This window comes from Hypanus sabinus, chromosome 2, assembly GCF_030144855.1.
Source record: "Hypanus sabinus isolate sHypSab1 chromosome 2, sHypSab1.hap1, whole genome shotgun sequence".
Lineage (NCBI taxonomy): Eukaryota > Metazoa > Chordata > Chondrichthyes > Myliobatiformes > Dasyatidae > Hypanus > Hypanus sabinus.
Genome location: NC_082707.1, coordinates 112023785 through 112035944, shown reverse-complemented (window position 1 = coordinate 112035944; position 12160 = coordinate 112023785). Strand labels below are relative to the sequence as shown.

Sequence of the window (12160 nt, the reverse complement as noted above, 5' to 3'; positions counted from 1 at the left end):
GTGCATCTTAGAAACATAGAAAACCTACAGCACCATACAGGCCCTTCAGCCCACAAAGTTGTGCTGAACATGTTCCTACCTTAGAAATTATTAGACTTCCCCATAGCCCTCTATTTTTCTAAGCTCCATGTACCTATCCAAAAGTCTCTTACAAGACTGTATCGTATCCACCTCCACCACCATTGCCGGCAAGCCTATTCCACGCACTCACCGCTCTGAGTAAAAAAGTTACCCCTGATATCACCTCTGTATCTACTTGCCAGCATCTTAAACCTGTGTCCTCTTGTGGCAACCATTTCAGCCCTGAGAAAAAGCCTCTGACCATCCACACAATCAATGCCTCTCATCATCTTATACACCTCTATCAGGTCACTGCTCATCCTCCATTGCTCCAAGGAGAAAAGGCCGAGTTCACTCAACTTCTTTCAATAAGGTATGCTCCCCAATCCAGGTAACATCCTTGTAAATCTCCTCTGCACCCTTTCTATGGCTTGGGTGCACAATCTTTTTCACAATCTTATTGTGAATAAATGCTGAATAGGTTCCACTTGATTGCAGAGTTAACAACACCTTCCCTCAATTTGATGGCTGGGTAGAGACTGATTTTGTGGTAACTAGGTGGATGGCATTTGTCAGGCAGACATCAGTGTTGCTCTGACAGCTTGGCTATATGCCCATTTTATTCCGGAATACAGGCCTTCAGCACCACAGCAGAATGTTGTCTGGCCCATTGCCTTTCACATATCCATTACTCTCAGCTGTTTCTTTCATCAAAAGAAATGAAACAGGTTGAAGTTTGATCTCTGTGATGGAGATGGCTTCAAAAGGAAGCCAGAGAGATCATGCACTTAAGCATTTCTGTCTGAATGTAGTAGCAGAAGCTTTGGGCTTTGCTCAATCACTCACATGCTGGGACCCATCTTGTTGAGGATGGTGATAGCTTTAGGCCTGCCTTCTCTCATTAGCTACCTCTTTGCCCATCACAATTCATGACTAGATGTGACAGGACTGCAGAGCTTTGATCCAATCACTGATTGAGAAACATGAGAAAAATCTGCAGATGCTGCAAATTGAAAGCAACACACACAAAATGTTGAAGGAACTTAGCAGGCCAGGCAACATCTATAGAAAGGAATAAATAGGCAATATTTTAGGCCAAGATCCTTAATCAGCACATTCCTGATGAAAGGTGTTGGGCCAAACTGTCAACTGTTTACTCTTTTCCATAGATGCTGTCTGTCCTGCTGAGTTTCTCCAGCATTTTGTGACTGATTGTGGAACCTCACTGCCATGTCTGTATGATTAAGTATTTGCTGCATTCCACCATGCATTTTAATGCACACTTTCACCAGGTTTTACCACTGTTAAACATATACAAACATTCTGGTAAAGTGATTCCCGTAAGATGGCAGCCTGCTCGATCGCAGCAGCTTCTATGGAGTCAACCAAAGATGTTATTGTCTATTTTATATATTGTTTTTACACTCTGCTGGATATAAAGAACTTAAAGTACTGCAGGTTTACCCCAACAACGAGTTACGCGGTGGTGGTGAAGCTGAACTTGGTGTGGTTTGTGCTGCTGCCTGCATCAGAGAGGCAGAGGAATTGGTGCGATGGAGGTATGCAGTCTAACAACGAGCGATCATCTTAGTCACTTTTCTTGCGATCTCAAGACCCTGTTGGACACTATTGGTGTGGATGCCACAAGTCTGATTCACTGACTTATTGGCAGACAACAGGGGTGGTTGGTGAGGGAGCTGTGTGGCCTCAGTTGAGGCAAGGACTAGACTTCAAGCCATGGTGTCACCTGTTTACAGCCACCCAGGAGAGAGGAGTTGCAATTGGTGTGCTCCACCGGAGTGCCGGGGGCAGTGTGGCACGGTATCCAAGCTGAGTCGTTGCTGATCTCCGTGTTCACCTGGCAGAAGACAAACCATATTGTGTTCAACTGCAGATTGCTGCAACATTCATAGACTCAGAGGGTTGTACTATATTTTTTTTGTGTGACTATATTTTACAGACATCTTATACAGTTGAAGTCAGAAGTTTACATACACTTGGGTTGAAATCATTAAAACTCATTGTTTAACCACTCCACAGATTTCATATTAGCAAACTATAGTTTTGGCAAGACGTTGAGGACATCTACTTTGTGCATGACACAAGTAATTTTTCCAACAACTGTTTACAGACAAATTATTTCACTTTTAGTTGACTATATCACAATTCCAGTGGGTCAGAAATTTACAAAATCAAAAGATATCAGCCAAGACCTCAGAAAAAAAAATTGTGGACCTCCACAAGTCTGGTTCATCCTTGGGAGCAATTTTCAAACACCCAAAGGTGCCACGTTAATCTGTACAAACAATAGTACGTAAGTATAACCACCATGGGACCACGCAGCCGTCATAACGCTCAGGAAGGAGGCACATTCTGTCTCCTAGAGATGAACGTACTTTGGCGCAAAAAGTGCAAATCAATCCCAGAACAGCAGCAAAGGACCTTGTGAAGATGCTGGAGAAAACAGGTGGACACGCATCTATATCCACAGTAAAACAAGTCCTATATCGACATAACCTGAAAGGCTGTTCATCAAGGAAGCTCCAAAACCACCATAAAAAAGCCAGACTACAATTTGCAAATGCACATGGGGACAAAGATCTTACTTTTTGGAGAAATATCCTCTGGTCTGATGAAACAAAAATTAAACTGTTTGGCCATAATGACTATCATTGCGTTTGGAGGAAAAAGGGTGAGGTTTGCAAGCCCAAGAATACCATCCCAACTGTGAAGCATGGGGGTAGCAGCATCATGTTGTGGGGGTTCTTTGCTACAGGAGGGACTGGTGCACTTCACAAAATAGATGGCATAATGAGGAAGGAAAATTACATGGATATATCTCAAGACATCGGCCAGGAAGTTAAAGCTCAGTCGCAAATGGGTCTTCCAAATGGACAATGACCCCAAGCATACCTCCAAAGTTGTGGCAAAATTGCTTAAGGAAAACAAAGTCAAGGTATTGGAGTGGCCATCACATAGCCCTGACCTCAATTCAACAGAAAATTTGTGGGCAGAACTGAAACAGCATGTGCGAGCAAGGATGCCTACAAACCTGACTCAGTTACACCAGTTCTGACAAAATTCAGACAAAATTCCAGCATCTTACTGTGAGAAGCTTGTGGAAGGCTACCCAAAACATTTGACCCAAGTTAAACAATTTAAAAGCAATGCTACCAAATACTAACAAAGTGTATGTAAACAACTTAACCCACTGGGAATGTGATGAAAGAAATAAAAGCTGAAATAAATCATTCTCTCTAGTATTATTCTGACATTTCACATTCTTAAAATAAAGTAGTGATCCTATCTGACCTAAGATAGGGAATGTTTTCTAGGATTAAATGTCAGGAATTGTTAAAAACTGAGTTTAAATGTATTTGGCTAAGGTATATGTAAACTTCTGACTTCAACTGTATATGCCTTGAGCTGTGCTTAACTGTTGGTACTGTTTTTTGCACCTTAACTCTGGAGTAACAATGTTCAATTTAGCTGTATTCATGTATGGCTGAATGACAATTAAATCTGAACATTAAAATTGGAGCAGGCCAATGAGACCGCTGAACTTCTTCCACTATAAGATCACTGCTGATCTGCACGTAACCTACTCTCTGCATTCAACATGTTATAACCCTTTCTCCCCTTGTTCATCAAAACACTGCTTTAAAAATATTCAGCCACTGCTTCCACCAACCAATGATATTTTTTCCTAATTTGCTTAAAAGATCAATACCCTATTTCTAAACAGCAAACTGCATTTCTTGATTTTTCCACAAGAGCAAACTTCTTCCCTCTCGTATCTAACCTCCAAAACTACTCCAGAATTCAAAACGTTTAAGCCCAGCTTTCCAACCTTCCCTTAAGCAACAACTAGCCAATTCTGTCTCACAACTTCTTCTAACACATTACTGTAATATCCTTCATTAAAAATGGAGACCCATACTGTACACAGTACTCCAGAGGTCTCAAATATTCCTGACAGAAGCATAACCTTCTTACTTTTGTATTTAATTGGCTTGCAGTAATAATCAATAGCACTTGTTGACTCTATTACTGGTTACACCTGCACAAATCATGTACCAAGGCATCCAGATGCTTCTGTATCTTAGAGCTCTGTACTGTACTTTTAAATATGCTTTCTCCCCCTGTTTAATTGATAAGGTGGACAATTTAATTTACCTCCATTATACTTCACTTGACCAGATCACTCTCAATCACTTAATGTACCTATAACAATTTAAATTTCTTTATGTCCTTTTTGTGATTTACTTATTTGTGTCACTCTCTCTAACCTGCAAGTCATATACCAAACCACTGGGAATTCTGAACAATTGGATAGCAGATAACCAGTGTTTTACTCTACCTTGATTTTTTTTCCCCAAATGCCTTGCTTTAATAACTGCTTTCAATATTTTCCCCTGGATTCAATAAAGCTTTCTCTTCAGTTTGCAAGTTCTCTTTCAATACTTTTATTAGTTTCTGCATAAAGGAATACAGAGTACAAGAAGATATAAGTCAAAAGAAAAAAAGTAGTACCAAATACATTGTATTAAGAATACAGATACAATCACAAAACCCTGTATTCATAAAAATTAAATTGAAATCAAAATATTGAAATATAATAATTGTTAAAACAGAAAAAAAATCTAAACCCACTACCAAAGTCAGAGCTGTTAGGAAAAGTGAGATAAAAGGGAACAAAACCCCTATCATATAATAAAATATATTAGCCACCATCTGTACTTTTACAACAAATCAAAGATTTTGAAAATAACTCAAAAATGGTCCAAAACTGTGAATTAATGAAGCTTCTCCATTATTACATCTATCACAGAAAGGAGATACATCTGAATAAAAACAAGATAACTTATCTTTAGACATGTGAGCCCTATGAACCACTTTAAATTGTAAAAGAAAATGACAGGCACATAATGATGAAGTGTTAACCAATTTAAAAATTTCATTCCAAGTTTCCTCAGAAAATGAAGTCTGTAAATTTTGTTCACAAAGATTTTAAATTTTGTCTATAGAAACATTTCTCATCCCCAGCAACATATCATAAATATTGGATTTTGAACCATTATAAAAAGATTTCAAATTAAAAATTACATCTAATAAGTCCTTATCGGAACTTATATGAAATGTATATAGTTGAGAATGCAGGAAGTCTCTAACTTGAAAATAATGAAAACAATGAGTTTTGGGTCAACAATATTTAGCTGACATTTGCTCAAATGAAAGAAGACTTCCTCCAACAAACAAATCCTGGAGGTATTTAATACCCAATCTATCCCATTTTTCAAAAGCTAAATCAGTCATTGAAGGTCTAAAAAAATTGTTAAAACAAATGGGACTAGACAAAGAAAATCTCAATAGACCAAAGAATTTCCTAAATTGCACCCAGATCCTCAAAGTATGTTTAACTACCAAATTTTCAGTTAGTTTACTAAAAGATAAAGGGAGTGAAGATCTGTGAAGAGAAATTAATAGAAAATTTATTAACAGAGTTATCTTCTAAAGAAACCTATTTTGGACAGTCCTCGCGGTTAATATAATATGTCCAAAACGTAAGATTTTGTATATTGACTGCCCAATAATAAAAGCTAAAATTTGGTAAAGCTAAACCTCCATTCTTCTTAGATTTTTGAAGATGAACTTTATTTAGTTGAGAATGTTTGTTTTTCCATATATAAGATATAATTCTTAGAATCGAGATAATCAAAAAAAGATTTAGGAATAAAAACAGGTAATGCCTGAAAAAGATATATAAATTTAGGTAAAACGTTCATTTTAATAGAGTTGATTCAGCCAATCAAGGATAACAAAAAAGGCGACCAGTCCTTTTTACAAAATTCAGTAAGCTAAGAAAATTTTCATTAAGTAGGCGTTTATAATTCTTGGTAATTGTTACACCCAAATAGGTAAACTGATTTTTTTACAATTTTAAAAGGAAGGTTAGTATTAACCGATAACAAATTATTCAGAGGAAAAAAGTTCACTCTTATGTAAATTCAGTTTGTATCCTGAAAATTGGATAAAACAAGTAGAGAAAGCACAGGAGGTAGTGAAGTCTCGACATTAAAAATAAAAAGCAATAGGTCATCAGCATAAAGTGAAACTTTATGAATAGTCCCTCTCCTTAGAATACCAGTAATATCATTAGATTCTCGAAAAGCTATAGCTAAGGGTTCTAAAGCCAAATCAAAAAGCAAAGGGTTCAGGGGACAACTACATTAAAGTTTAAAAGGTTTGGAATACTGAAAATTAGTAAGGACCCTGGCAGAAGGAGATAGACACAGTAATTTAATCCGTTGCATAAAATCGGACCCAAAATTAAATTTTTCTAAAGTTTTAAATAAACAACTCCATTCAACCCGATCAAAAGCCTTCTCAGTATCCAAAGGAATCAGACATTCTGATATCTCCTTAGAAGGGGAATAAATAATGTTTAATAAACAATGAATAATAAAGTGGGAACATCCATTTTTAATCAATCCCGTCTGATCATCAGAAATGATAGATGGCAAAATATTTTCAATTCTATGGGCCAGAACTTTAGATAGGCTTTTAATATCAACATTAAGTAAAGAAATTGGTCTGTATGAAGAGCATTCAGTTGGGTTCTTATTCTTTTTAAGAATAAGCGAAATAGAAGCTTCATAAGAAGATTGTGGCAACCTACCCAACTTAAAAAAGTCCGAGAAAACTACAAATAAATGAGGTATAAGCAGTGAGGAAAAAGCCTTACAAAATTCTGCAGAAAATCCATCAAGACCTGGAGCCTTCTCCTAGTCCAAGGAATGTATAGCCTCGGCAATTTCCTTATACAAAGTAGGTTGATCCAACTGTTTTCTGTTACCAACAGAATTTGTAGGAATGTTTAATTGATCTAAAAAATTATTCATTACAGTGTTATCTTTGGGAGGATCAGAACTATAAAGTTTAGAATAAAATTCTTTAAAAATATCATTTATTTCTAAATGGTCAATTGTCCTATCACCATTGACTTTACAAATTTCTTTAATTTGCCGTTTAGCTATAAAGGTTTTTAATTGGTTAGCCAATTGTAACCCCCTGGGTTGCCTCAGGCTCGCTCAGCTCATTCTCTTCTAGGGGGAGCAGCCTTCGGCACCGCCAACTGGGTAATCAGCTGGTGTGGATGCTGTGTGATGTCCCCACCTCGCCCAAAAACAGACAGTACACCATATGCGATTAAATGAGTACAATTTATAAAGGTTACTATAACTAAGTGATTAATAATGATACAGTATATATAAAGAAAAGGCGCCAAACTTATCAAAGTCCAAACCACTTGGTGCACAACCGTTGGAGCTCAATTACTGAAGTCTTCTGGCCACCATTCGATCCCCTCCGAACTCCTCAACTCGCAGCTCAGGACCCTCCGAGTGGTCAACCAAGCACGTCTAGCTTCATCCCCCCTCCTTAGAGTACCTCCTGGCCTCGGACCCCCGCTTGGTGTCTGTTCCTCACCCAGCTTACAGCATTGCGTCCTCTCTCTCAACCCCCTCGCGCCGATCTGCCCAAAAGCCCGTCAACAAAAGCTTACAGACTCAGAAGAAAGAACATTAATCCCCATTTGGTTTACAAAGGAAAACTATTCTCGTTATCAGTAAATTAGCATTCCTGCTAGTTAACAAAACAAAGAAGCCCTTTTGATTACATACACAGTAACAAAGAAAAAAGAAGAAACCCCCTTTAATCCCCCCACCAAATAAAAGTCATGTCCTCATGATTATTAAATAACTCGCCACCTTTCCTGCCAACACACAACCCAAGCACAAACAGTGACATCTCCTCCCCACACAGTAAACCTCACGCCCTGTTCCTCAGGCGCTACTTAGGCCAACTATCTGGGAGTTCCCTAACCCTTCTGAGACCTCCATACCCCCTCACCTAAACCCTTCAGGCTCGGACACAACTGGGGATACCTTGGGCCCACTACCAACTCCTCTCTCAACCTCTCACTCATGCCCCACACTGCACACAGCTAACTCTCCCCGCTACACCTGACTCAATGGGAGAAGGGCCAAAGGTCTCTTCCTCAATCGAGGGAAAGTCAGCAAAAGGCAGCATGTACCACACATCCAGCACATCATCCATCGAATCTGTATTCTTCCTCATTTCTGCGATCGGTAGCTACTGTTTGATCTTCTCCAAACGGAAATACATGGCCTGCACTGCTCCTGCAGTCTCTTCAACCTCCTGTTCAGTATTCACTGCACCTCTCTCCAGCTTTTTCTTCCTCATGACTTCTTCCAGATCAACTTTCAGGTTTTGCACTTCATTTGAACTGTCGATGGTCATCTTCAGGTTCCCTTCAAGCTTCCACTTCTCTCTTCTGAGATTTGTCTGTAATTTCTTCACGTCTGCAAACTCCCCTCTCCGGGTTCTCAGTTTGCTATTGCCCTCAGTCAGACAAGTTACTTCATTCTCTCCAACTTGTAAGTCTTCCGAATGGTTCCAGATCACTTTCTCCAGTCTCTCCGTCTTCATTTCAAACTTGATTCCGTAGAGACAGTCACTCACGAGCTGCGACCTTCGCCAGCCCTGGCACGTGTCCAGTAAACACTTTAACTCGGTAGTTCTCAGCTGCTCCTGCAACAACCTCACTTCATATTCTCCTGAGGCAAATCCAAATACCAAGAGATAATCCACATACACCAAAACTCCAAACGCCTCCACATCCCCTATGGTCTTCCACCTGCCCAGCAGGAAGGTTGCAAGGGCTCCAGATATGCCATGTGGCATCTTTTCGGACCCGAAGACTCCTAGGGAATTTATAACGGCCGTCTTCTCCTTGTCGGCCCCACTCATCGGGATCTGGCAACATCCACTCCTCAGATCCAGCACCTTAAACCACTTCATACTACTCAGACAGGCCATCGCCTCTTCGGCCCTCAGGGCCATATTCTGGTCACTGACAGTGCGCCTCTTCAACGCACTATAATCCACACACACGCTGCCTACATCTTCCACGGCTGTAGGGGCCAATCGCCGCAACCTCTTTCTCTCCGAGGTGTCTTCAGCAGTCAACTCCCCTCCCTCGTGGTATTTCGCAGTGTCCACTAAGAGGGTCTCACCCTCAGATACTTCCCCCAGGCCGTACCACCACTGGTTTGAATTCGGTATCGGCCCAATGCTGCTACACACGTCCGCACAAGCAGCTCAAAACTCTGGGTGCATCGACAATGCCTCCAAACGGTGCTCATCTGCCTCCTCCGGGCAGGCCCCCAAGAGCACCAGCAGGATATTGGTTCTCTCTAGAACAGAAACGCCACCCGTCTCAACAGTGTCCGGACACATCAGCATTAACAATTCATGAACCTCAGTCTCCTCCACATTTGCCTCTAAGAACTCCATTTTCACTGTCCAACAACCGTCGTCTGGATAATCACCAGCACTGGTACCCCGAATCTCCAGTGTCCTCAATGTCGTCAAGGGTAAATGCTTACAATAACGGTTATAAAACAAACTGTACAGCAACTTAACCGGCGCCCCGGTGCCGAGGATGGCTTTAACTTGACTTCCATCCATTCGTAACAACACCTGTGCGCTTGGTCCCTCTAAGCCTTCAGGAATAGGGTCTGCTCCTTTCGGGAGTTCATTGGTACATTGCTGGGAACGTGCTCCCCCAGAGACCCCAAGCCGTTCCCCCACTGGGCCTCCTCTAAGTTTCCCGACACCTTTCGAATCAACAGAACAACTGATCCCCTTGACAGATCCCCTTGGCACCACAAGCAATTTATCTGCCCCCCCAGCTGCAGCATTTGACTTCCAGTCAAACCACACGCATGTTCCCACACTTTCCCAGAGCTGGCAGCTGTTACTTCGAGATAATTGCGCCCGACAGTTCTAACAGAGTCACCAGCCTGCCGACTCAAACTTTCAACCCGCCCCTGTCGCTTTTCCTCAGCCAGGCACTGCCACTCACCCAACAACTGAGGGGTCCGCTCCGCCCACGCCTCCCCCCCTTTAGGGCTGGACATTATTCCAACAACCGAGCGGAGATCACCACTGCTGAAACATCCCAACCTGTCACTCCTCACTCTCCAAACAGTACGGACAGCCAATGGTCCCACCACCATTTCGTCAGCACTAGTCGGAACTCGAACAACGACCTCCAGGCTACCAACACAGCCACCCCACCCAACACACACGCAGTGATAACCAGCAATCGCACACCCACAAAGGCACACCAGCTCTTCGCCGCAGACACAATTTAAAGAGGGTGATCACACAGCTTCCACAGAAATCAACCCCGGACGAGCACCCCACAATGTAATCCCCTGGGTCGCCTCAGGCTCGCTCAGCTCATTCTCGTCTAGGGGGAGCAGCCTTTGGCCCCGCCAACTGGGTAATCAGCTGGTGTGGATGCTGTGTGATGTCCCCGCCTCGCCCAAAAACAGACAGTACACCATATGCGATTAAATGAGTACAATTTATAAAGGTTACTATAACTAAGTGATTAATAATGATACAGTGTATATGAAGAAAAAAATAAAGAAAAGGCACCAAACTTATCAAAGTCCAAACCATTTCGTGCACAACCGTTGGAGCTCAATTACTGAAGTCTTCTGGCCACCATTCGATCCCCTCCGAACTCCTCGGCTCGCAGCTCAGGACCCTCCGAGTGGTCAACCAAGCACGTCTAGCTTCATCCCCCCTCCTCAGAGTACCTCCTGGCCTCGGACCCCCGCTTGGGGTCTGGTCCTCGCCCAGCTTACAGCATTGCATCCTCTCTCTCAACCCCCTCGCGCCGATCTGCCCAAAAGCCCGTCAACGAAAGCTTACAGACTCAGAAGAAAGAACATTAATCCCCATTTGGTTTACAAAGGAATACTATTCTCGTTATCAGTAAATTAACATTCCTGCTAGTTAACAAAACAAAGCAGCCCTTTTGATTACATACACAGTAACAAAGAAAAAAGAAGAAACCCCCTTTACACAATAATCTACCCATTTTGTCTCCGTGGATATAAAATTGACTTATCTTTTAAAAGTTGAGTTTCAATTGGATATTTTAAAAGATGATCATATTTAGTTTGAATTTCAACACGCCTTTTATATAAAGCAGGATCTGGAGCCAAGGCATATTTTTGATCTAATTGTTTTAACTGATTAGCTAACTCAATTCTCTCTATATTAGCTTTCTTCTTGACACTTGCAGTATAGGAAATAATTCGACCTCTAATAAAAGCCTTAAAGGCATCCCATCTAATAAAACTAGAAGTCTCTTCCAAAGTATTCTGTTCAAAACAAAAGAATAATTTGTCTCTCTAGAAATTTTAAGAAATCTTTATCAGATAACAAACCAAGATCTGTTTATTTGAGAAAGACCAAGGAAATTTAAAGATAAAAGCATCAGAGCATGATCTGAAACAGCAATTTCTTTGTATTCACAGGATCAATCTAAGGGAATTATTTGACTATCAATAAAAAAGTATTCAATCCTGGAATACGTATGATAGACATGAGAAAAAAACAAATACCCCCTATCTAGTGGATGCAAGAAACACCATATATCAACAATACTGTATTTCATTAAAATAGATTGAATAAACAAAGCTGATTTATTAAGTGTCGCTGTTTTAAAGGATGACCTATCTAAAACTGTATCTAACCAACAATTAAAATCTCCTCCCATCACCAATGAGTAAAGGCTCAAATCTGGCAGAAACGAAAAAAAAAACAATCAAAAAGTCCTGGATCATCTGTAGTTGGAGCATACAGATTGGCAAATACCATTAATTTATTATCTGATTTTCCTGACACTTTGACAAAATGCCCATTAGTACCAGACACTACTTTATGTTGGACAAGGGGAACTGTATTATCCATAAAAATCGAAACTCCTCTAGACTTAGCATGGAAAGAGGAGTAAAAATGTGGTCCATTCCACCTACTGAAAAGATGTAAGTTGGCACAATTATGTACATGTGTTTCTTGTAAAAAAATAATTGGGGCCTAAAGTTTTTTTTAATATAGGCAAAAATCTTATCCACTTCACAGGGTGATTTAATCCTTTCACATTAAGACTGAGTAAATTAATAGTATGACCCATTATTAATACTATTTAATAGAG

At 40.7% G+C, this 12160-nt stretch overlaps 1 protein-coding gene across 11 annotated transcripts in view; it reads right to left on the bottom strand.

The window, feature by feature from the left end:
* The window catches only part of LOC132382284 (titin homolog), a 354914-nt gene that overhangs the window by 257248 nt on the left and 85506 nt on the right, over nt 1-12160 (bottom strand). Inside the window, exons 1-3 of one of the 11 annotated variants that reach the window (XM_059952450.1) lie at nt 6806-6883; nt 4421-4536; nt 1808-1918 (exon numbers count right to left, since the gene is read on the bottom strand). The exons of 9 other annotated variants lie outside the window; for them this stretch is intronic. The gene's annotated coding sequence lies outside the window, so the exon portion shown is untranslated. Of the gene's footprint in view, nt 1-1807; nt 1919-4420; nt 4537-6805; nt 6884-12160 lie in introns of those variants that run through there. One more of the 11 variants, XM_059952446.1, reaches the window with a different exon arrangement.